Below are 26,516 nucleotides of genomic sequence, written 5' to 3' on the forward strand. Positions count from 1 at the left end.
GATGAGATATAATATGCTGATTGATTACATTCACTAAGAAACTTACAAAAACGCATAGTTTTCATATATAAATCAGCAATAAATATATCAAATGTAATTGCTAATACCAGTAAAGTAAAAAAAAAAACCTTGAATGTAGATGTCATCTGAATGTAAATGTCATCTGAACAAAATGAAGCCTAGTGTCAATCATCTTTGACTCTGCCTGCACCGTATAAATGCATAAAAATACACATTTGATGCTTATTAAAGATTTATAGAGAGCTGTAAAACAGTTTTTTTTTTTTCATATTTATAATTTAATTTGTATACCTCTTTTAAAACGTTTTTTTTTTCTAAGTCATGTGACCAGCACAGCACCCAAGAATCTTTCCCTGCATATGGCAAAGATTAGCGAAATATCATGTGACCAAACAACAGCAGGAATAAGGTACTTTGAGGATGTAGCACGATATATATCATTTATGTAAGTGCATTATGGCAATGAACACTTCTCTGTTTAGTATAATTTTAAAGTCTGTGATGAAACAAAGTAAGTACGAAAGGGCAATTACAAAGCTCATTTATTTTGCTATCCTAACTTAGATTATAAGTTTAGAGAAAAATGTATATCCTGCACAACATTTTTCTGCCTAGGCATGTCAGCCAGGAATGACTCATTTAGCTCCATTGCTTCTTTGGTGTCAATTGGTTGAAAATATTTATTGCATAAACCTAGACAAGGTTAAAATAGCTTGAAACATGTTTATTGAGGAGGTGTGTATAATGTATATATACATATGGATCTTACCTTAACCTTATTTATTTAAATCATTTATGTAAGTAAACAGATTTTTTTTAAATTTAGCAACACTATGATTTAGAGTTCAGTGTTCTGCAGATTTTTAAAAAGGATTTTGTGTTTTTTGTTTTTTTTAAGGGGACAGCAATCACCAGCTAAACTATATACATTGCAAGGATTAGAGCAAACAATTTTGCAAATGTAGAAAAAATGTAGAAAAAAAAAACATTCCCCTCTGAGTGATCTATTTACATGCAGATATTTTAACAAACTTTGTTGGAGATTCCTACCTTTTGTTATTCTGAAGAAATCCCTGTGTGTTTGTCTGCATCCATGTGGGAAAGTGACTTTAGTAGGAGTGGGTTCATAATTACCAATCAGCTGCTGCACCTGCAAGGCACTAATGAGGAAATCTGCTGGGCCTGCATCCCTTTAGGCGTGATTTCCTATTGCAAGTATCTCAACAAAAATGTAATTTTTGCTGCAGGGGGTGCCTGAAATCTGACTTGTATCTTAGTGAAGACCAGTGAGATCAGTGAGCCAATGACACAAGCAGGAAATGATGTTTCTGGGGGGCGTTCTGTACACATTCATCAGGATCGCAGCTCATCTCAGTTTCATAAACTGAGGCCTAAGTTAGGTGAGGTCAGAATACCTCACCAAAAACAAAACTTCTGTTGCAGGGAATGCCTGAAATTTAATATGTATCTAGTTCTGACTTTTGGGAAAAGCAGCGAGCCAACCATATTAGCAGGAGGTTTTTTTTGTAGACTTACAGAAGCAAATGCTCGAATACACATGATGTTATAACCTTTTTGTGAATTTAAACATAAGTTTTGATGAATGATTGAAAGTATGGCGAGTTTCTGTTATAGCATAAATGCCAGTTATGAACAGATAGTGCTCAGAAGCTTTAACAACCAGAAATTAGTGAAGTTCTGCTCCCTTCAAACACCCAAAGAGTGTGCTACTAGAAGGTTGGATTTGTGGTATGGTTGTTCATAGTGGGAATGACACAACATCTCACAGACCCCACCTTAAAGATTGTCACCTGGCTGGTAAAAATGGGACTTGTTGCCAGTACTAATATTTGAAAAGAGAGCATATGAATTGTATTTTTTTTTTCTCAGTAAAAGTGGACACTTCACCAAATTACAGTGGCATGCTAGGGGAGGGGCAAGGGATGCCATAGGTTGTTTTTTCTAAACCAGCTTTTGTGCTCCACCAGGTATTTATACTTTTTGTTGATCTCTAAATGTGTGACCTGTATATCCCCCCCCCCAGGGGTTTTAACCGCACTTGTCCTGTAAAATAATAAATCAAAATACAGCAAAAATATGCATTCTTCAAATAATATGTATTGTTAATCCTCCACTCTGTCAAACCTTTGCCAAATTACATACTTTCTAATAATAGGATGTAAATGCTCCTTTTTATAGTTACATTTCTCGAGATGTAGAATGAATCCAAATGAAGGGAATTCACACAAAGAGTAACATTGCCTCTGATGCAGTGTGAAAAACAGACATCTGTTCACCATACATTAAGACGTGAGCAGCATTGCACCATGTTACCTCCGTTTCCATGGCAATAACAAACCAATGAATAAACCACAAAAGGGACGAGTGAGGTGAGTAAGTGTGAAATTGATTCAGTTGTACACAGGAAAATGTGGAACTGATTATTTTTCAGGATGCAATTTCTGGTAGGGAATACCATTTCTTTTTACTAATGTTATCACAACTGTGCATGTTTCTTCCTAATCAAAATAATCCATTTCTAGATGTACGCCTTTATTTACTCTTAATGTGGAATTTTCTTATATCTCTCAATTTATTTCCATAAATAATGTGCGGAAAAGAGAGGATGCAGCCAAATTAAATTATGCCTTGGCTACAGAATATACATGCATGTCTGAATATACAGCAGATGCTAAAATATTAGCGAGTTTGCTTTTTTCATAAAAGGAAGCATTACTGAACATGTATGTGAATGTGTGTATCTTACATTTTGTTGTAAATCTATATTGTAATTCTTTTAATGTAATTGATTTCTTGGGACAAATATTGTGGTTTTGTAAGCACAGGAGTTAATGGAATATTGCCCTATTGCTGTTTATGGAATCTTTGTGATTCTCAGTCAGCGTGTTAGAATGTGTGGAGTAACATTAGTGTGCTTCTTAGTGTGCGATATAGAACTGTTCCCTAAATCGGTTCTCTGTGCTCAAATTAACACAGGTTGGCAGGCTTGGTACAAAAACACAATACATGATAAATACGGTACACTGTGTGTGTGTGTATATATATATATATATATATATATATATATATATATATATATATATATATATATATCTAGATATATAGATATCTAGATATATATATCTATATATATATAGCTATCTATATATATAGATAGCTATATATATATATATATATATATATATATATATATATATATATATATATATAGATATAGCTATATCTATATCTATATATATCTATATATAGCTATATCTATATATATATATATAGATATAGCTATATATGTATAGATATACTGTATATATATTGTTATAATAAGAAAAAAAATGTAGAATGAGGGTCTTATCTAACATATAAGGGATATAATATAATTTACTAGTTGATTGTGACTTTTGTCAGAATGGTTCAGTTATTCTTTACAAGTTTGTAGCATTTGAAGAGGGTGAGTTTTGGTAAAGATATGCTTTTTCTGGTAATTATGTTTAGAACTAAAAAAAATATATTTAAAAAATATTTATTTCAAGTTGTATGAAACTTTACTCATCACTATTTCATATTTAATTTCCAACAAATATATGGAGCTTCTGACTTCTGAGTATATGATTATGATTTTTTTTATGCAGCAGTCATGCTAATAAAATCACCCCCAATTAATTGTTAAAATTTGAAAATTATGACTGCACACTTTCTTTCTCTCCCTGCCGCTGCTCCTATCTATGCACTCTGTGAAACCTCTCCAACAATCCTCTCTGAGGCTGGATTCACACCTATGCATTTTTAGTGCTTTTTGCATTTTGCAGGCTTGCACTACAGTCCATTTAACATGGTTTCCTATGGAACTTGTTCTGTAGCGCAAATCTGCAAAATGCAAAAAGTACTAAAAATGCATAGGTGTGAATCCAGCCTTACTCTCTGATCACCACCTTATTCGTTTTGCTTTCTCCCTGTCCACCTCAACTCTTCTCATCTGTGCTCTGCTATTGACCACCTCTACGATGCAATCTCACCCCTGTCCTGCTCCAACCTAGCCACTTCTGTCTACAACAGTTCACTGTCATCCTCCCTAGGCAAGCTCTCCCCCCCCCCTCACTACACACACAATCAGGCCCCAACCCCTACAACCTTGGTAAATAGATAACACCAGAAGTCTCAAAAAACATAGCCGTGCTCTTGAGCGCCTCTGGTGTAAGACTAAGTCCAAGAAAGACTTCAACCAATATAAATCTGCCTTTCAAAAATACAATTTCTGCCTCCTCACTGCCAAGCAAACCTATTTTATCACTCTCATTAACACCTTCTCATCCAGTCCCCATCAATTCTTCTCTACCTTCAACTCTCTTCTTTGTCCTCCACTGCCCCCAACCCACTCACTGCCTGGGAGATCGCCAATCACTTCAAAAATAAGATTGATACAATTCGTGAGGAGATCTCAAATGCGTAGATACCTCCCCCACTTAACACCCCATGTCCACAGGTACAATAATTACTTCCCTCATTCAACCCTGCTACTATTGACAAGGTTGCTAAACTTTTTTCTAACGCCCACCTGACCACCTGCCCCATGGACCCTGTTACCTTGCAAATGCTACAGTCACCCTCTGGTTCTATTCTACACTCTCTAACTCACATCTTCAATTCCTCCCTCTCTTCTGGCATCTTCCCCAACTCTCTAAAACATGCACTAATCACCCCCATCCTTAAAAAGCTCTCACTGGACTCCACCAATCTTAACAACCTATGTCCCATCTCCTTACTCCTCTTTTCCTCCAAACTACTTGAACGTCTGGTCTACAAGCGACTGAGCGATCATCTGAGAACAAACTTCTTGATCCCCTTCAGTCTGGATTTCGCCCTCAAGACTCCATGAACACTGCTCTCCTTAAACTCACAAACGATCTTCAAATGGCTAAAACCAAAGGACACTATTCTTTAGTTCTACTCCTGGACCCCTCTGCTACTTTTGACACATTGGACCACCCCCTCCTCAAAAACCTCCACTCCTTTGGTCTCCATGACTGTACTCTTCACTGGCTCTTATCCTACCTATCCCACCGCACCTTCTGTATCACTTAATATTCTACTCCCTCTTCTCCTCTTCCTTTCTCCATTGGGGTTCCCCAAGGTTCTGTTCTTCGATCTCTCCTATTCTCAATCTACACCTCCTCCCTGGGTCAGTTGATTGCCTCCCATGGCTTTCAATACAATTTCTATGCTGATGACACCCAAATCTATCTCTCTGCCCCACAGCTCATTCCATCAGTCTCCTTACACATCACTAATTTACTAACAGACATATCAGCCTGGATGTCACACCACTACCTCAAACTAAATCTATCCAAAACCGAACTCATAATATTTCCTCCCCACTTGCCTCTTCCTCTGATTTCTCTGTCAAAATTAATGGCTCAACTATCAACCCATCCCCACACACCAAGGTTCTCTGTGTAATCCTGGACTCTGAACTATCCTTTCGGCCCCAAATCCATTCACTGTCCAAAACTTGCCATCCCAACCTCAGCAACATCTCCAAGATACACCCCTTCTTAACCAATGACACCCTTTCTTAACCAAAGCTTCTAATTCAATCCCTGGTCATCTCCCGCCTCGCCTACTGCAACCCCTTGCTCATTGGTTAAACCCTTACATAGGCTCTGCCCCCTTCAGTCCATCATGAATGCTGTTGCCAGGCTTATCCACCTTAAAAACCGCTCAGTGTCTGCTACCCCTTTATGCCAATCCCCCCACTGGCTTCCTCTCACTCAACTAATGAAATTCAAGATACTAACAACAACTTACAAAGCCATCCAAAACTCTGCCCCCAGCTACATCACTAACCTAGTCTCAAAATACAAACCAAATTGTTCTCTTTGTTCCTCCAAAGACCTCCTGCTGTCTAGCTCCCTTGTCACATCATCACATGCTCACCTCCAGGACTTCTCCAGAGCCTTTCCCATCCTCTGGAACTTTAAACCTTAATCTGTCATACTACCTCCTACCTTGTTCACATTCAGATTATTGCTGAATACTCATCTCTTTAGAGAGGCCTATCTGGACCCCACCTAACAACTTTACATTTATTTTCTCCATCTGCCCATCCCCCACAGTTATTACCTTTTGTATCTTTTGCCCCTCCCTCTTAGATTGTAAGGTTTAACGAGCAGGGCACTCCAATTCCTACTGTATTAAATTGTAATTGTACTGTCTGCCCTTATGTTGTAAAGCGTTCCATAAACTGTTGGTACTATATATATTCTGTATAATAATAATAATCAGAGAAGAAAAAGCCTGGAAACCAACAGGCTCTGCTATAATGTCTCTTTAGAAAACCCACAATGCTATGTGTCACCAGGGTGCACGTGGCATTAAATTGTTATTTATAAAAATACATTTTTTTTAAAATGAATAGTAAATAATAGAAAAACAACATAACAAAAATATAAGCATTTAAATAAAATTGATCCAAAAACCATTATAGCTTCACTTTAATTTACTAGGTTTAGGTATAGAAATTTTCAAAATGAATAGCATGAATCTGAAGTGTTAAAAAAACAAAAACTGTTAGTATCGGATTGTCAAAGCTTTCTGTTTTTAATATGAGACTGATTTGGATTCATTATTTGAAAAATGGAAACCAAAGTTACTTCCAATCCCCACCATTACAACAGATAGGCCCTTCACATTAGCTTTGCCTGGTGGGGTGACATTTTCTGACTTCTGGAATGGGTCACTGATTGCTTCAGTACAGGGATGTGTGAGACAAGTGGAGAACAGGCCCACACAGAGATGAGTACAGGGCCCTATAAGGAATAATGCGTTTAGATCAGGGTTAGTTGTGTACGATTGAAAGCATATAGCTGATGCCTATTTCGTAGTCTATCAAGGTTCTCATTTACTGAGGTCATGGTAAAACTAGTAACAGTTAGTTACTGTAATGTTAAATACATTTTTCTATCTATCCAAGTAGTTTGCTCAGTGCTAAAAAGTGTCAGGAACATACCCCTACAGTAATATTGTCAAAGAGACCGCTCTCCTTTTAATCCAGTCACCATGGATTGTGTCACAGCAGTTGTTAATTGTACATGACCATTATGGGTGGTTTCACAAATTTTTACATCTCTAAAGCTGATTGTAATCATCTACTACCAGCACGGGTTTATTTCATGTTACTCATTAGTTATTTCATCATCTCTTGACAGGCACAGTGAGGCTATTTTGGACAATGTCTGGTCAATGTCTGTGGTGGCATTTTGGGAAAAGAATGATTGCGGTGGGATGCTTTTAGCATTAAACTAATTCTGAGGCATTAGTGAGCACAATGCTTTTTCTCTTCAAGTAATATAGTTTTAAATGACTGATACATAGTAATGCATTTCATTTATATTTTAAAGGGAATCAATTTTTTTTGTATATTATAAATGCATATGACTTTTATCAGCCTAATGCCAATGTTCTTATCAAGAATTGTTGTTTCTATGTATTTAGATTAGGTATATACATGCATATATAGACATGCATATATGCATATCACATGCACCGGCTGTGCTACCTGCCTAGACATGCTGTATATTGATTATGCTTACTGCTTTATCCTTCTCAATGCAAGTCTATTATTGAACTCTAAGTGAAAATGTACTATATAGAGGCATATATAGAGTACTAAACAAAGAAAATAATCTGTGCTAAGTGTCGTGATCTGAAATCAGTGATGAATGATTAATAAACAGCTGCGCTCACTGTATTGCACATCCCAATACTAAAATATAACAATCAAAAAAAATGAATTGTGTTGCGCTGTGAATATACTCAAACCAACATATATTCAAATAATCAAAATCATGTAATGCTCATACATTGATGAGAATAAAGTGCTATAAGTGCAAAAAAGAAAATGTATCCATATATAAATGTAAAACTGTAAACATGTGCATTGTTAAATTCTATTATTCAATAAAGTGCCAGGTGAGGTATACAGATTTAATATTTTCAATTAAATGGCCAATTATTCTGTGCAAATAATGTATACAAAAATAATTGGCATAGAATAATTGGCACTTTAATTGAAAATATTCAATCTGTATACCTCACCTGGCACTTTATTGAATAATATAATTTACGAATGCACATGTTTACAGTTTTACATTTATATATGGATACATTTCCTTTTTTGCTCTTAGAGCACTTTATTCTCATCAATGTATAAGCACTACATGATTTTAATTATTTCAATATATGTTTGCTTGAGTGCAGAGCTGATCTGCCCTATACGCTCACTACGCAAGCTGCGTAGGGCCCAGCAAATTACTCGAGGCCCCGCCTCCCCCTCGTGGCATAGCGCGTAGTGCATAGTGCAGTGGGGAGAGATAGGAGGAGGTGGAAGGCGGCGATCGGCAGCTCTATGGTGCCTGTGTGGGCGGTGGGATCTCCCTGGGGCTTGTAGTACTCTCTCGAGTGTCAGTGTATACATTGGAGAGGAGAAGGGAGGGGCCTCTGACCCGGGCAGGTATCAGTTTTACTTTCACTCTGCTTGAACACTGTTGCTGATGCCCGGGTCAGAGGCCCCTCCCCTCTCCGCTGTATACATTCGGAGATAGAACTACTACCCCAAGGGAGATCCCCCTGCCTGTGGACATCATAGAGCTGCCGATCGCCGCCTCCCACCTCCACCAGCCAGGTACAGGGGAACCTTTGCAAGGGGGGAGTCAGCTGTTTGGGGACCCTGATGTAAGAGGGGGGCTTTCTGGGGACACTAATGTAAGGAAGGGGCCCTCTGGGAACACTGATGTAAGAGGGGGCCTCTGGGGACACTAATGTAAGGACGGGGGCCCTCTGGGAACACTGATGTAAGAGGGGGGCCTCTGGGGACACTAATGTAAGAGGGGGGCTCTCTGGGGACACTAATGTAAGGATGGTGTCCTCTGGGGACACTGATGTAAGAGGGGGCCCTCTGGGGACACTAATGTAAGGGGGGGCTCTCTGGGGACCCTGTGTAAGGAGGGGCTCTCTGGGGACTCTGTGTAAGGAGGGGCTCTCTGGGGACACTAATGTAAGGGGAGGCTCTCTTGGGACCCTGGTGTAAGGGGGGGCTCTCTGGGGACCCTGGTGTAAAGGGGGGCTCTCTGGGGACCCTGATGTAAGGAGGGGATCTCTGGAGACCCTGATGTAAGGGGAGGCTCTCTGGGGACCCTGATGTAGGGGGAGACTCTCTGGGGACCCTGATGTAGGGGGAGACTCTCTGGGGACCCTGATGTAAGTAGGGAGGCTCTCTAGGGACCCTGATGTAAGGAGGGGCTCTCTGAGGACACTGATGTAAGGGGGGCTCTGGGGACCCTGATGTAAGGAGGGGCTTTCTGGGGACCCTGATGTAAGGGGAGGATCTCTGGGGACCCTGATGTAAGGGGAGGCTCTCTGGGGACCCTAATGTAGGGGGAGGCTCTCTGGGGACCCTGATGTAGGGGGAGACTCTGTCAGGTGTTACTGTGTGGCAATGGCAAATGGTTTACATAGTTCACAGCATCACGGGTCAGGTAGAGGGCCTCTTGAGTGTATTCACAGTGCAACACAATTTTTTTGATTGATATATACAGTACTACAAATGTATTCTGTGTATGCCTAACTAATTTTATCTCAGCAGTTGTTCTGTTATAATACTGTCTTGATGTGCAAATAGAAACTAGATGATAAATTAACAAATCTTGTTATGAAATATATAATAATGCATTGCATCCCAATTCTAGTTCACAAGTAGCGCTAACATATTTTGTTTTGCTGGCATCCATGAACTTGAACCTTGTTCATTAGATATTGTGTAACACACAACTAAACTGAGAAAAGCTATGTTTACTTTTATAATTATGTTGGGCTGAAAAGCCATAAGGCCACACCATTCACTACATTTGGTGAAAGTCTCCTTTGGTGTGTATGGTCTGTCAATAGCTAGTTGAGTGATGTTCCAATGCACTGAAATTCCACATATAGAGCCTGGTACACGTGGAGTCAAGACTGAACTACAATAGAGAATAATGACAGTCTTTCTGTGCATGTGCTAAGTTGCCAATATCCTCAGTGATAGTTTTCCAACTTGTGTTACAGGGGATGTGTTTTTTATATTTTCTTTATTATAGCCAGGATTAGAAAAAGTCAACATTTTTATTCAGATAAATATGAAATATTGCATAAAAATATTTTGTATTCTCATGTCCAGCCAGCAGGTGGAGCACTTTTCTTATGTTTTCAAGGCTATTGTTTTATACTTTGTTGAAAAATAGTCTATTAATTACAGTGCTCAAGAGATCAAGCTGAAATCTACAGTCATAAGTAAATAAACCAGAACAGTGGCTCATCCACCTGAATCATTTATCCTCCTGCTGTTTAAAAAATGACCAGTTGTATCTGTATTAGGTTTCAATAAGTCAGCCAGAAAGGAATTGGATGGCTCTTGTTATGTGTCATTTTTGAAAACCCATAATGCTCTGTGATTCCTGTGTCATGGGTGCATACTGTAATTAATGCTGTATAATAAAATATATTATTAGTCAAATAATAATTAACCAATCAATTATAAGATACCTAAAATGTATGTGCCACCTTCACACAACTTAAAGTGATTGTAAACGATCACCTTGTAAAACAACCCATTCAGTTTAAAATAGAAATGAAAAGCAAAACATTTTTTGTATAGATATAAAAAAACATTATAAATATATATTTTCCCTTTTTTTAATAATTGATCACTTTCCCTCTGTTCTCAGCTGCATAAGAGCTGGGGGGGGGGGGGGGGGGGCAGCAGCACACTGAACTTCCCAGTGAATGGCTGTGCAGTAGGGGCATGTCAGGACAAGTCTGACCATTGAAGGAGAGCACACTGAGGAACACCAGGTATTTCACACAAAGGAAGCAATACAAAGAGAACAGGATACTTTCTCATACAAGTACATGGTACAACAGGCACATATCAGGACTTTGAAGAGTTGGGGTAACAAATGCTTTAATTTCTATTTTGGTGTCCCTCATCCTGTAATAAACCAATGTAAAACTCTGTCACTGTCTTACAGATTAGTCCCCTTACTACCTCCTACATTGTTACCTGCAGAACACTATTTTGAATGTAATGATCATGGTGGGGAGGGAAGACTAAGGAAATGTTTAAAGGAGTGGTTAAGGCATAAGGTTTTTTATCTTAATGCACTCTATGCATTAAGATAACAACTTTTTGTGTTCAGCAGCCTCCCCAGCACCCCTTAATTGCTTACCTGAACCCCATCTCTCTCCAGCGATCTCCACGAATGTCTAAGCCGTTCGGTACTTCTCCTGATTGGCTGAGACACAGCAGCAGCACTATTGGCTCCTGTCTCTGTCAATCGAAGTCAGTCAGCCAATCAGGGGAGAGAGGGGGTGGGGCTTGGTCGGGCTCCATGTCTGAAAGACACACGGAGCTGTGAATCAGCTCCGGTGCCCACATAGGAAGCTGCTGATTGTGGGTTCACTCAACAGGAGGGAGGGGCCAGGAGCAGAAAAGAGGGATCCAAGAAGAGGAAGCTCAGGACTGCTCTGTGCAAAACCAACTGCACATAGGAATTAAGTATAAAATGTTTGTTATTTTTATTTTTTTTAAATGAGACTTTACAATCACTTTAATTGCAGGTTGATTCAGACTGACCTTGAAAGCCTATGCCCAAAAAGACTGCTTTTTAGGGATGATTAGTAGTTTATTTAAAAAAGGAATAGTTTATTGTATATTGTGGCCTAGCCAGCATTTTTTTCATGCAGATTTGTAACGTTATGAATAGAATAATCTACCTTAAACTTTCACATTTACATCACATCCATGTTACTTTCACCACTTGCCGACCAGTCACAGTCATTATTTCGGCGGCAGGTCGGCATGCTATATGTCGGTTCCTTTAAGCAGGATAGCAGGCACGCTCAGGCGCGTGCACGCTGCACTCAGGGGGTGCCGATGCTCATGACCTGCGATCACGATGACTGCCGGCCACGAGCGATCGCGGGCATGAGAGGCAGAACAGGGACGCGTGTGTTTGTAAACACAAAAATCCCTATTCTGTTCTGAGAGGAGATGCAGATTGTGAGTTCCTAATAGCTAGGAACCACAATCTATCATCTCCTATAGTCAGTCCCCTCCCCTTACAGTTAGAACACACAGTAAGGGAACACAGTTAACCCCTTGATCGCCCCCTAGTGTTAACCCCTTCCCTTCCAGTGACATTTATACAGTAATCAGTGCATTTTTATAGCATTGATCACTGTATTATTGTCAATCGTCCAAAAAATGTGTCAAAAGTGTCCGATGGGTCCGCCATAATGTCGCAGTCATGATAAAAATCGCAGATCGCTGCCATTACTAGTAAAAAAATAATAATAAAAATGCCATAAATCTATCCCCTAATTTTTAGACACTATAACTTTTGCGCAAACCAATCAATATACGCTTATTGCGATTTTTTTTTACCAAAAATATGTAGAAGAATACATATCGGCCTAAACTGAGGAAAAAATTAGCTTTTTTTTTAAATAATTCTGGATATTTATTATAGCAAAAAGTACAAAATATTGTGTTTTTTTCAAAATTGTCGCTCCTATTTTGTTAATAGCGCAAAAAAAAAAAAAACATAGAAATGATCAAATACCACCAAAAGAAAGCTCTATTTGGGGAAAAAAAGAATGTAAATTTTGTTTGGGTACAGCATCGCATGACCGCGCAATTGTCAGTTAAATGCGATGCAGTGCGGTATCGCAAAAAGTGCTCTGGTCATTGAGAAGCCAAATCTCCTGGGGCTGAAGTAGTTAAAATGACAGATTTCCTTCTATTCATTTATTCAACAGCATATGGCATCAGTATAATCCCTTCATTTGGCTTCATTTAACGCAAAATGGCAAATACTATTTCTTTTGCTGCAAGCAAATCTTTAAGTTGCCAGACATATTGGATGCTGTATCCTGCAGACCACATTTGTGGTAAGAGCAAATAACTTCAGTGTCAGTAATAACATAAAACAACACATTGTACCATATACTCTATTCTGTCAAGCGAAGTAGAATTAAATCATAAACATATATTTAAACGGAAAGGATATATATTTCTTATACTTCCTTTAACATATTAATTCCTAAAAACATTCAGTTACGTCACGACAACCTTTGAAAAGGAAGAGATCTAATTGAGCAACATGGAAGAGATTAAAGATCACCAGAATACAGCATTCCCTCACTTTTTTTTAGGAAATAAACTAGCAAGGCCCCAATAAACAGGATGGCATGAAGAAAGCCTATAAAAATATAATAAACAAACGTCACTGTAAAAAAAGGATGTATATACTTACCTATTTTGAGCTTGCCATGGTCAGGTCACGTGATCCCCTGTGTCAGCCAGTGGCAGCTGCAGGGGAGAGGAGAAAGCACTTGACAACAGCTAGTAAAGCTTAGAGTGGTGATGTTACCCATAGGTATTCCATGTCTTAGCCGTTGTTGGCGCTCCCTCCTCTCCACTGCTTATGCTGTTGACTTACACAGGTCAGATAATGTGACCAGATAGGCAGGCAGCCTGAAAATCGGTTAGTAAGCTTAGGGGTTAGGAGGGGGGAGGAGGCGTTTTTAAGCCTAGGTAGGTTCAAGCTGAAATTTTTTTACTTTAATCTTTCTACACTGATGGTCAGTGGTAATGTTTCAAACTAACCGTCCCTATTGGTGGGCAGTGGCAGTGTCAACTAACTGCTTTTTGCGCCAATATCGGCCAGTGGCAGTGTTTTTATTAAGCCCATTCATGCTGCAACATAAAGGGGTTAGTTAACACTGACACTGATGCCACTAATGCAGCACAAAGGGGTAATTAAGTGCCACAGGTCACTAATGTATCAATGACCAGTGGCAGTACATTAACCCTTTCATGCTGCACATTTTTAATGTCATTATAAATTAACCCCTTCGTCTCCCCCCCATCATAAAACCACCTCACTGTCACACCACATTACACTTTCAATGTGTTGATAGGTGAAGATGTGCCAGCCAATGCCTGCTGCTTTTAAGTGCCTGATTTTTAAGTTATTGATTATTTGAGCATTCATGCTCCCTCCCGGTGTCACTCTCTTTTCCTATCCCGCCTCCTGGCCTCTGAATGACATCAAATCAGAGACCGGTACTAGAAATCATCTGTTAGGTGGAGATCACAGGGAATGTTGTAAATAGCTCTGACAGGTGGTGGGTGCGGTCAGGAGCTGTTGCCTTTTTGGGTTGTGCTCTATCTGTCAGATGGGTGCGGTCTACAGATAGATTGCAATCCATGGGTTTCTGACCCCCGAATTACATTGTAGGCAACTTATTGATAACAGTGAAAGTATTTTAAGCAGTATACTTCTGTTATGAAAAATATACAAGAACTATTACTATGTCAATATGAAATAAAAAAAATATTGCATTGTGAGTGTGCATGTGTGCACACAGAAAAATTCCAAGAAATTAAATACATTTTACTGGTGGAAAAAACTTAAACTATCTAAATATTGGTAATTATTGGTAAGAGAACATAAAATAAAGCATCACCTAGTATTACCAAAGTATAATGATACACAGAAGCAGGGCTTTTTTTTCTCAGACAATAGGTGCGGGAACTCCCCCTTTCCGAGTCACCCCTTTTCTCCGCCCCTACCTACCTCCTAGTACCGTCCCTTTTAGACAATATAGAACCAAGTATTATTTTGAGGTGCTAAGTAATTTGTATGGAATTTGGTAATGATATAAAAAAAAGCAGTAAAATATATCCCCTGCCTGCCAGCATCAATAGCTCCCTCTAACAACAATGGACCAACCACAACAAAATTTCCCCGCCAGCAACAATAGACTCCCGGCAGCATCAACAGATCTCCGCACAGCCAGCATTAATAGTCTGTCTGGCTGCCATCAACAATAGACCCCTCCCCCAACAGTAGATCTCTTTAAGCAACAACTGACCCCCCAGCAACATAAGACCCCCCAGCAACAATAGGTCCCCCACCAGCAACAATAGACCCCCCTTGCAAAAACAGATCCCCAGCAGTGAGCATTAATACCCTGCAGCACACCCCAGCACCCCTTGCCATTACATACAGTCAGTCCAAGAGGTGCCGCAACTGCGTTTCCCTGCATTCCCGCTGAAAAAAAGCCCTGCACAGAAGTAACTATCAAGAATCACCTTGACCCTGATCTGACTACACAAAGTTAAAATCTGATTTATAAGTTTGATCCTCTTTTTACAGATAGATGCTACCTTCAATTTTGGTTTAGTCCTGTTTTAAAAAGCATTGTGCTTTTATTTGTTTTCTACTTACTTAAAGGCTTTTTTAAAACTACATGTCCACAGGATAAAAATACTGTAGCTATTTCACTGCAGAGCATATAGCACTATCACAATGTTAAAACGTAAGAATCAAATGCTCTACTGGCAGGAACAACCCTGTAAACCTATATTACAGAGGTGGTGGTTATTTATGAGATTATGGTTGCCTTCATTTCCATACTTACCAAGACATTTGGTTTTCTTCTAGATTAAAGTGGAACTTTAGTCAGAAAATTAAATCCTGCTAGATCACTTCAGGCTGGCCCCTTTTTCAGATATATCAATGTAAAACATTAAAAAGAAGTGCCTATACTGTTTAAAATCCAGTAATACACTGTCTCACCCTGCATTGCACATGCTCAGGTGCTCTCTATTTTTAGGCACTGCCAAGTTTGTAGAGGCCAATCTGCTGACAGCCTTAAAGCAGGATTAAACCCTCCTATCCTTTATAGTGAAGGAAGCTGCTTCTGTTTGATCTGCAACTGCCATGGTGCTGCACGTGTAATCTATTATGACATTAGCCATTTAATGGTTTGACAGTTTGGTTGAGGACACAAGCAAATATGACAGTTAGCAATCCTGGCATGTTTTTTTGAAGCTGTCAAATCAGGGGTCTCAAACTTGCTGCCCTCTAGCTGTTGGAAAACTACAAGTCCCATAATGCCTCTGCCTGTGGGAGTCATGCTTTTAACTGTCAGCCTTGCAATGCCTCATGGGACTTGTAGTTTTGCAACAGCTGGAGGACCACCAGTTTGAGACCCCTGCATTAAATCAATAAGTTTATTCCTGCTCTATGATTTACGGTTTTCAGGTGCTCTGGGCTTCAGAAAAATGGCAGCCTCCAGCAAGAAGAAGCAGGAGCAATGCTGGAGGCAATTTACAGCACACACTCATTTTGGTAGCATAATTATTAAGGAAGAAGTACAGCCAAAGCTTGCTTGGCTGTACTTCTCCTATGGATCACAGGAGTGAAGTTCTTCCTGCACTCCTGTGATCTGTTTTCAGTAGACAATGAGCTAAAGTCCACTGTCTGCTGACGTCATGGAGCCGGTCCAGGCTTGGGCAAGATCACAACACTGGGGTCGGGATCCGCCCACATGCCTGGGCTGGCACCCGGCTCAGCCTCTCAGCTAGCTGCTGAGAGCCTGAGCTGAGCGCTCCAGTGAGCACAGGGGGGGGGGGCAGAGCAGAGAGCGGTGACTGACAGACACCAGCTCTCTGCTCAGGGAACTGTGAAAACAGAGTGATCTGCGGTGTTAGAGCGCTCAGTTCTCAGTGTTAGAACCAGCGGGGAACAGATGCAACTTTGGACCAATGCTATATCGACCTAGGTGAGTATAAATCTGCAAAAACCCAAAACCCCATACTTCTCTTTTAATGTGGAAAGTATGCTCCTTGCTAAAGAACATTATTTTTATCAAGTTGTTATTGGTAAAATTCAACTTTAAGTTTATGACAGGTAGATTGCGCTTTGAGGTCTGATTGTTGAAAACAAATTTTTCTAAATGCCCTTTATCTTCAGAGGGAGATCATGCTGTTCAAACATGTCACTGCAGAACAGAGCTACTGATAGGTCTAGATGCTTTCGTGCAGTAAATTGAGTTTTTTTTTTTTAATGGAAGGCCTTTCGTGTATGCCACCGACACATTTGCAGGAGGTTTGAATATATCCTCAGTATTACTCTTTTGAGAATGAAAACATTTTTAATTAACAGGGTTGGTCTGAAGAGTACATTAATTGGAATAGTCATTTAAAAAGGACCTGTTTTGTTTTCTAAAAAAAAAAAAAGATGTGCTGTAAAGGTAAACTTGTTAGTATGCTAAAGTTAGAAAACTTGCTGAAACACTACAATGAAGATATTAGGCATCTGCCTAATAGGAAAGTGCTGGACAGGAAGTGTTGAAATCTGTATACAAGATGGCAATTAAAGGATTGTGAAAGTAGTGTTTGGTGACTGCACTGTGGTACTATGGCCCGTCTCTTACCTTGACAGTGTGTAATTGAGGTTTAATTATGAGTTGTAATAACATTAAAGCCCTTTAACGTTACACCCAGCTACCTTTGTTAAATTACCACTTTGAGGAAGTTGACTTGTCATGGTGATTTTCTGAGGGGCTGAATGACATTCAACCTATTACACCTCACTCATGCTATCCTTGTAGCACTGCCATGGTAACAGGCAAGTCGGACACAAAGAGTTAGGCTAGCCATACATATAGTTTAGTTTTCTCATTGATGTATCTAGGGGCTGGTTTAGTTTGCTTGTATCAGATAATCAAAGGAAACTATGGAGGTAGCAAGGGATATGGCCAAGCATAAGATGTAAAGAAAGAGTCAATATTTGCATATAATTTCAGCTGTTATTATCTCTGGATTTACTGATCGTTTTGACATTTTTTTTATTGCAGGTAACATCTGTTTATGGATGTTTCACCACATGCTCAGTTTCTTACAAATGCAAAGATTTTGTAAAGTAGCTGGGTCAATGCATAAAACCAGATAAAATACACACTGTATATAGACTGCACTGTTGTAAGGAACACAATGGGGTTGATTTACTAAAGGCAACTAGACTGTGCACTTTGCAAAGTGCAGTTGCTCCAGAGTATAGTAAATGTGCAGAGGCTCTTCTGACTTCCATCATCTAATCATATGCAAGCAAAAATGCAGTTTTTTTATTTTCCTTGCATGTGATTGGGTATTCTTTACAAAGTGAAGCTTTATCTCATTTATTAAGCTCTTGTGCAACTGCACTTGCAGAGTGCAACTGCACTTTGCAAAGTGCACAGTCTATTTGCCTTTAGTAAATCAACTCCATTAACTGCTATATCAAACCATTTAAAGTTTGCATCAAGTCACCGGTACATGGTTTAGTACAGGAATGAATGCTTTCAACTCCTAATAGTGGAGTCTCACAATCACCTCTCTGGGGTTATTGCCAGTAAAACCTTAGGATTGGAGGGTCCAATAAACCCCATCATGCAGGTAAGCTGTCTAGTAAGGAGTTTAAGATGCCCCCATTGTACTTTGTGCCGGATGCACAAGTTAATGTGCTTGTTTCTGTCCTCTTGATCCTCAGTTTTGTACAAAGCTGTTCCAATTGTTATCCAAATATAATATTCTCATTCTTGCAGTTCAGCAATAGTTTGCTGACTCAAGTCTGTCTTCCACTCCTTTCAGAGTGTGTGATAGGTCATTTCTCATGGATGTCCTATCAGGTTTCAGGGTGTGCTTCAGTAGTAGTAGCATTTCTGCTATGACATATTTGGTCGGCAATATCTTGGCTAAGATGGCTACTGACATGGTTGATGTTTGGTCCAAGTCTACCAATTCCTTAGACTCTGTAGGGAATGTGGTTGCTGTGCGTGCCATGTAGAGTTACTGAATGTGGTTGCTGTGGGTGCTGTGTAGAGTCACAAAGTGAATGGCAGTCAGGTAGCCCTATGCTGCTATATATATCTTTGAATTCCTCCAGAGCTGACGTAGAGGCATCCCCCTTAACCCCCCTGCCTTCATATGCTTCATTCCTCAGTTTCTCACAAACGCGTTTTTCATTTTGCCTGCTATCTTTTTTTTTTTTTGACACCCTCAACAGTTTTTCCAAACATATGTTAAATCATTTCTTCATGTTAGGTTAACTTTTTTGCCACAAATGTCCTGTACATTGTTGTTCTTAAGGAATTTTTTTTTCCTTGTTCAATACTTTGTATTGATATTTGCTAAATATACAACAAAACAATAAAAAACAGTATACAAGAGTCTACCAGAAGTTGCGGGGGCCACGTACATCAGAATAGGTGAGGTAAATCCCATTCATTCAAAAAAGATTGAGATGCTTAGACGGTAGATAAAACAACAATAGTTAAACAGCAATCAGTAGAAAGTTGTCAAGCAAGGTCTTTTGGGCTATGGATGAGGTAATGTGAAGTGTCAAACCATCTCTTAAGGATTTAAAAAAAAAAAAAAACTTTGAACTGGGCTAAGGTGCTTTTTTACTCCAGCTGTGCAAATGTGTTTTTTTTTATCACCTCATAGGTATGCATAAAATGACAAATGTCCTCAAAACTGCAAGAGCATCTCTTTATCCCCTCAGATAATGAAAAGTGCTACTCAGACCAGATAGCTCAAAAGACTCTAGTCTCAGTTCTTTGACCATTCTCCCATTAACAAAGACTACAAATTTGTGATTGAAGTTTTGTAATTGAGTGAAGATAATAATTTATGTGTCACAACTGCAGCTACTGTATATATGAGAAGAATTGTGAACAATGTAGTTTACCTTCATAGTATATGGTACATGGTACTTATCTGAAAACAGCAGTATTTGTGTTTAATGGTTCTTTGAAGAAGCAATCTATCTTCTCAATAAAGCATGCAGTCAAAACAAAATGTATTCATCAAATCTAAGTTCTCAGAAATAATGGCTTATTTTTGTTTCCTTGAAACTCCGTTTTAACTTTACCTATTAAGGTATAATTTGGTCTGAAAAAATACCTTTTTGGCCTTTAGGACAGAAAGTATGTCAGAGTACTTGTACTTTGATCAGTGACTCCACTCATTTTGCCATAAACTGTTTGAAACAGTTGGGCTGATTTACTAAGGGCTCATTCGCACCAGGTGCATTCAGCTGTATTGATTTACCTTGATTAATGCAAGAGCACATAGAAAACAATTGTTCTCTACGCTTCCTGTTTACACCATACACGTTTGGTGTTGGGCACAGGGCACATCATCTCAGGTCAATGCCCAACAATGTGTTTCAAAATGCTGTGCTGCATAATTCTGAATGAAATGTTTTTTATTTTTTTGTCACTGTTGATGAAGTTCAAAAAAAGTAAACAGTGCAATGCATTGTAACAACACACCACCTTTTACAATGCACTCCAGCGTGCGCATGTTATACAAAGCATAATGTGTGCGGTCAGGAGTGAATGATCCCTAAAGGTGTTGAGAGTTTGCACACAATTACTTATGTACATATTTCTTCAATTATCCAGTCATCTGCAGTTGAAATAAGTAAACAGGAATTTGCTTTTCACGTGACTGGATAATTGTGAGTGAATATTCATACAATTTATCATGTGAAGATTGTCAGCTCTTTTAGTAAATCACCCCAGTTAATCATAAACAATCGTGGATGAAAATTTGACATAAAATTGATTGAGAACAGACATACTATGAAGGGAAGTTTTTAAAGTGTCGATGTTTTTGATGAAGGTGCTGTTTGCTTTATATAAAATCACAAACGAGATTTTAGCAAGCTGTCAGAATGTAACAGTTTATAGTTAGAGATTAGTGAATATGTTTGCAAGAACCATGATTTGAACTGTTCAGTTGTGCCAACTGTTGTGGCTATCTAGCAACTTTTGGAAGTTTGCTGCAACAGGATGTCCACCCCTTCCTTAATTGTATCATCACTGTCTTTTGTATTATTCTACAACCGTGTACTTAGTTGCAACATTTAACACATCACTAATCCCTGCTGTTTCTCACTGTCACAGGTTTGTTGCCTTTGTCACACACTAATTGGAGATATGCTGTTACTGTCAAGCAATTCTTATTAGTTTTCTGTTTTTGCTGTTAGCTGACAAAAATAATTTTGTTTTTCCAGAGGTCTCTTGCAAAATTAAAGTGTGTTTTTACACATGTGTAGTAACTTTCAGGTTGCAGCATGAAATAAAATCATTGCACTATTTGTCATGTAACAAATGAAAGTGTTCCAGTAAATCTAATAAAAATACTCTACACATACACACACAAAAGTTTGTGTCAACTGTGTTAAACTGTTTGGCAAATCCAGTTTTTGCCTGGCAAACATGGACTCTGCAGATTTTTCTTTAAAGATTTTTCTCAAGCCTAAAAGAAGAAGCTTAATTAATTCCATAGTAACGAAAATATAACACAATAAAAAGTGTTGGCAGGTAAAAATATGTTATTATGGGACCATCCAGACTGGAACAAAGGGGCTGTTTTCACCAGTTGGTATGGAAGCAATTGAAGTGATAAGCAGCCTCGCGATGTTAGCATTCTGGTGCCGGATGTGGTAGTGGTTTGAGGACATTTCTTTTTTCCACTCCAGCAACCAGGTAAAGAGGAACCTGGTGTAGGGAGGCTGTTACTGGAGACAGTGTCATGGATTTTGATGAGTGCTACAGTAGGTGTTGATAAGTGCTGCGCTGAGTTTCAAGGCTTTGCTCTGAGGGAGGGCGGGCAGCCCTTGGCCGCATGATTGTGTATAATTTTTGCTGCTGTTTTCCCTTTCCCTTTTGTTTTTGTAAAATACCAACAAGGACTGAAGGCATATTGGGTTAATGCTTGGTACCCACTAGTATTTTTTTTTCGTTCACCCAAGCGCGCTGTACGAAAAGAAACTGAAGTGCACAGGAGGAGCCAACGTACTTACAAGCTGATGTTAGTACAACAATCTCCCCTGCTGTGCTATTGTGTTATGACAGGGAAACAGTCCCCCCTTTGCCAGAACTCACCGGTCAGTGCTCTCAGCCATTGGTGCCAATGGGATGGCCTTACAGTGAAAATAAACTAAAAAATTAAATGAAAATATTAAAGTATTTAAACTATTTATATTTTTCAGTAAATACGTAAATAATAAAATGCATTAAAAAGGTTTTTATGGAGTCTGGTAATTAGTGATTGTGAAGTCAGCCAGGGCAGGAATTTACCACTAAATACAGAAGGAACTGCCGTAAATGTTTTCTTGGATGACCACATTAAAACCTCTGCAACAGTTCATCACCAGCTATCATTCATGGGTACATGAGCTCCTCCCTTTGTTGTACCATCCATGTGCACTGCTGCTATACATTTCAGTTAAAAAAAGTATTGCAGCTTGGAATCTACCACTCTGAGGACCCATGCCAGGTAATCTACAAAGAGTTTGGCAAGGTGGGACTCTTAACTTGTGGTTGTTATATTGTACTTTGTGCATCTACATATGGCAGCTGATGCCCACTCCCATTCCCCTCCTTGTTCTCACTTTTCTAGCATATCATTGCTCCCCCAACCGCTTCATTAGGGATGATCTGATGTTCACTGTTCGACACACAAGTGCAGTCTGATATGTTATTTTCATACTGCTCACTGGGGCCAAGCTTACAGAAAGCACCAGATGCTGGTCTGTCACATATCTGTATGAGAAGCTCAAGAAGACAACAGTATTCTCCTGCACCCCTGGAAGTTAAGACAGGGCCTGAAAGGGTGATAGAAGGGCACAAGCTCTGAAACTGGTGACTGGAATTCAGAAGTGCTGGTATTATATGTGCAGAAGTACAGCTGGTAATGCACCAAGGGTACACCAAATTCAGATACACGTGGAGTTGGTTAACAAGTATGGGTTGGTAGTAAGTGAACAGTAAAGCATCAAATTGTAGGCAGAATCAAAGTCAGGATCAAGCAGAAGTTGACAATGTGCAGACAGTGACGTATCAAATAGAAATGCAGAATCTTGTTCAGAAGTCTAGGGTGAGGTAGATAACAAAAGTGAACAGCAAACATTAGCAGACAGTGGAAATCAAATAGGTCAGGTTGAAGCTGGGTCAGCAATTAAGGTCAGGGATTACGGGAAAAGATCTGACTGAAAGATCATTCAGCAATAAACCTATGCACAACTTAAGTTTAACTAGCGCCAGTGTCTGTGGTGTATGTGCACACATACTTGCACACATGCTGTGATGTGTAAAGTGCCCGTCCATTTAGGCTTCCATGCAAAGAAAAATGTGCAGGCTTATGCTAATGTGCATGAATCTTCCATCTGGCATGATGTTCCTCAAGTGGTTCTTCACAGGATGGTGCTGCAACATGGCTGCCCTCTGCCTAGAGTGTGGCCTCTTCAAGGGAGATGACAGACTCAAATCTCACCTTCTCTTTCTCTGCTCTTTTAATAATTTTGTCAGGGTTCCATGCACAGAAACCTGTGTACACTTATGTGCATGTGCTTGAGTCAGATCGCTAGCACGATATTCCTGATGGTGTTTCTGCATGATTGCTGTACTCTATCTGGAGTGTAGCCTCCTCAAGGGCAATCTTGTTCCACTCATTTAATCATCTGGTCATTGCCAGTCCTGTTTCCTGAGAATTAAAGGAGACTTACACACAGCTCCACATGGAGCAGAAATGGAGCACTCAAATAATTCTGTCTTCTCTAGGTGTAGGTGACAGTTGAGGGGGCCTGGCGGGCATAGATATTGGGGTGGGGGTCCAAGTAGATTTATAATTAAGATACATAAAGAAGATAAATAGGTACATTTAGATAGTAAGATAGATAGATAATTATACAAAGCAGTCAAGGAGCATTGTCTGTATTTAAAAATACACTGCTAAAGTACACTGACCCAGCATGTCCCATAAGGCCATGCTGGTTTCACAATACAACATGCAGCTTTAGGGCATCCCTTAAACCTGTGTTTTGAAAGATTTGTGTATTTTCCATGTCTCCCTCAAAGCTGACTGAACTGTCCTTCTCCCTACAGTATGGTATTTTTTTTATACATATCCCCTATGGCAGTGCCCAGCTTCCTATGCCTTTTTGACAGTAGTTTGTCTATTAGCCCTAAAAATGGCTAGAATATTTTAATAAGACCTGTTCCCCACATGCTTTAATGGAATTTGCTGCTAAATTCCAGTTTTGTACATTTCCAATGGGATTTGAACCCCCTGCAAATCAAACCCGGGCAGATTCACCAAATCCTAGCTACCAGCAGACAGTGAGAATGTATGTGAGCATTTACTGTATATTTACTAAGAGCCCAGAGGCCACAGCATATACTACCAGCAATCTGTGCCTGTTCACATTAATCACTTTCCTACAACCATCCATTTGAAGGATTTTTGTTTTGCTGTTTACTGGTATGGTTTGCAGTCTTAACACACTGCTATATGAATATATACTGTAAATGACCTTGCCTGGTCCATGGTTTGAAGTTCACAATGCTTTATTATAAAGCTTCTGCATGTCATACTTGTTTAACCATCTCCTTTTTCGTTGTTGGCCCTTTGGCCCAAACCTAGTTTGTAGTTCACAGTGCCTTATCACATCTTTTGAAATTTGCTTGAACGCAGTAAAGATCCTCAAACAGCTCGAAGATAATTTTCTTTTTAAACTTATTTTTATCAAAATTGTCCCACTTCCCCATTACACAGCAGACGTGGGGGTTATTTACTAAAGCTGGTAAAAATCTGGTGCTGCTGTGCACAGTGGCGTCACTAGGGTTGGTGTCACCTGGTGTGGTAAAACATGGTGTAACCCCCCCATCCAGCGACGTCACCAGCGCATGCACTCTAAAGGTCTGGCATACTGTGCCGGACCTTCAGAGCACCGTGCCGTAACCGAGGGCTCCAATATGCATGCGTGGGAGTGAAGTCATCGCAGCTCTGCCCATACTTTTCATTATCTGCTGTCCTCAGGGACAGATCCGATCCAGAGATCCCACTGTGTGGTGATCTCTGGATTGGATCTGTCCCTGGGGACAGCAGATAATGGCATCATTACCATTGATGATTTGATTCGGATTTGGGAACTGACCTGCTGACTCATTGTGTGCTGCTGATGGCCGCAGGGAAGATGGCAAGATGCTGTGACCTGCCGACAACAAGGTGTGTTGCTTGCTGGATGGATCTGATGTGGGTGTGTGTCGGTAAAATTCCATTCTCTCACTGATCAGTCAACTCTGGTCATGTTGATTAGAAGACAGATTTATTACAAATGTATATACATAGGGATGAACTCTCACAGCAAGGAGTTCCGTGCAGAGTCATACAGGAACCCTTTACACATGTCATTTTATAACAGTATTTGGCAAGCTACCATTGGCTAAGTCACACTGGTGACTCATGGTGCATCGTCAGCTTTATTGTCAAAAACAGTGCCCTTTCACAATATGGCCTAATATGGTAAACTTTTGCTAGTTCTTTAACCGCTTCAGATCCGGGCCATTGCCAAATGACGGCAACAGCGTGGATCTAAATTGCCGGGACTACGTCTATTGACGTTGTCCCGTGCACGAGCGGCCTGCGCGCCCCCTGCAGGGCGCGGGCGGCGCGCTCGGTGATCAGCGAGTCTATGAGACTCGCCTGATCACAGATCAGAGTAAGGGGTTGGTCCCGACCCCTTACCACATGATCAGCTGTCAGCCAATGACAGCTGATCATGTGATGTAAACAGAGCCGGTAATCGGCTATTTTTCCTCCTCGCGCTGACAGCGTGAGGAGGAAAAAAAAAACCCGATCACCGGCGATCTTATAACACAAAGCAATAGGCAGCAGTGCTGCCTACCAGTGTCCACCAGAGTCACCCATCAGTGCCCACAGTGCCATCAATCAGCGCCACCCATCAGTGCCACCCATCAGTGCCACCCATCAGTGCCCACAGTGCCATCCATCAGTGCCCACAGTGCCACCCATCAGTGCCACCCAACAATACCACCCATCAGTGCCACCCATCAGCACCCACATCAGTGCCACCCATCAGCACCCACATCAGTGCAACCTATCAGTGCCCATCAGTGTCACCTACCAGTGCCCATAAGTGCCCATCAGTGCCGCCCATCACTGCTCATCAGTGCCACCCATCAGTGCCCCCCATCAGTGCCGCCCATCAGTGCCCCCCATCCGTGCCACCTATCCGTGCCACCTATCCATGCCACCTATCTGTGCCACCTATCCGTGCCACCCATTCGTGCCACCCATCCGTGCCGCCCATCTGTGGCCATCAGTGCCGCCTTATCTGTGCCCATCAGTACCGCCTTATCTGTCCCCATCAGTGCCGCCTTAAATGTGCCTATCAGTGCCGCCTTATCTGTGCCTATCCATGCCCATCAGTGCAACCTATCAGTGCCCACCAGTGCTGCCTCATCAGTGCATATCAATGAAGGAGAAAAATTACCTGTTTGCAAAATTTTATAACAAACTATTAAACATGATTTTTTTTTTTTCAAAAATTTCCATCTTTTTTTGTTTGTTTAGCAAAAAATAAAAACCCCAGCTGTGATTAAATACCACCAAAAGAAAGCTCTATTTGTGGGAAAAAAATGATAAAAATTTCATTTGGGTACAGTGTTGTATGACCGCGCAATTGTCATTCAAAGTGCGACAGCGCTGAAAGCTCAAAATTGGTCTGGGCAGGAGGGGGGTT

General features: G+C 40.2%; 1 protein-coding gene across 3 annotated transcripts in view; it reads left to right on the forward strand.

The window, feature by feature from the left end:
• MYO16 (myosin XVI) overlaps window positions 1-26,516 on the forward strand; it is a 669,347-nt gene that overhangs the window by 63,382 nt on the left and 579,449 nt on the right. The window contains exon 1 of one of the 3 annotated variants that reach the window (XM_073614487.1): window positions 2,305-2,411. The exons of the other annotated variants lie outside the window; for them this stretch is intronic. The gene's annotated coding sequence lies outside the window, so the exon portion shown is untranslated. Of the gene's footprint in view, window positions 1-2,304; window positions 2,412-26,516 lie in introns of those variants that run through there. 3 annotated transcript variants of the gene reach the window in all.

This window comes from Aquarana catesbeiana, linkage group LG02 (genome assembly GCF_042186555.1).
Source record: "Aquarana catesbeiana isolate 2022-GZ linkage group LG02, ASM4218655v1, whole genome shotgun sequence".
NCBI lineage: Eukaryota > Metazoa > Chordata > Amphibia > Anura > Ranidae > Aquarana > Aquarana catesbeiana.